General features: G+C 20.4%; 1 protein-coding gene across 1 annotated transcript in view; it reads right to left on the reverse strand.

Annotated features, from left to right (window-relative positions):
- The window catches only part of LOC106873188 (follicle-stimulating hormone receptor), a 471564-nt gene that overhangs the window by 19378 nt on the left and 451803 nt on the right, over positions 1-383 (reverse strand). The gene's annotated exons all lie outside the window — the stretch shown is intronic.

Genomic DNA, 383 nt, shown 5'->3' on the forward strand with positions numbered 1-383 from the left:
TATATATGTATGTATGTATATATGTATGTGTTTATATGTATGTATGTGTGTATATGTATGTATGTATGTATGTATGTGTGTATATGTATGTATGTATGTATGTATGTATGCATGTATATATATATGTTAATATATATGTATATATATCTATATGCATATACATATATGCATAAAAACATATAGATACACACATCTTAATAATGACAGAAAGATAAGTTATTCGGAAGTATTAAAGGTATTACTTTAATTTAAAAAAAAAACTCAAAAAGAACGTGTTCAGATTTTTGTAAGGAAATGATATGAAATACTGTTTAAACCCTTTTATCATGCTATGTAAGAGTATATATATATATATATATATATATATATATATATATATATAT

The sequence above is a fragment of the Octopus bimaculoides genome, chromosome 7, assembly GCF_001194135.2.
Source record: "Octopus bimaculoides isolate UCB-OBI-ISO-001 chromosome 7, ASM119413v2, whole genome shotgun sequence".
Classification (NCBI taxonomy): Eukaryota; Metazoa; Mollusca; class Cephalopoda; order Octopoda; family Octopodidae; genus Octopus; species Octopus bimaculoides.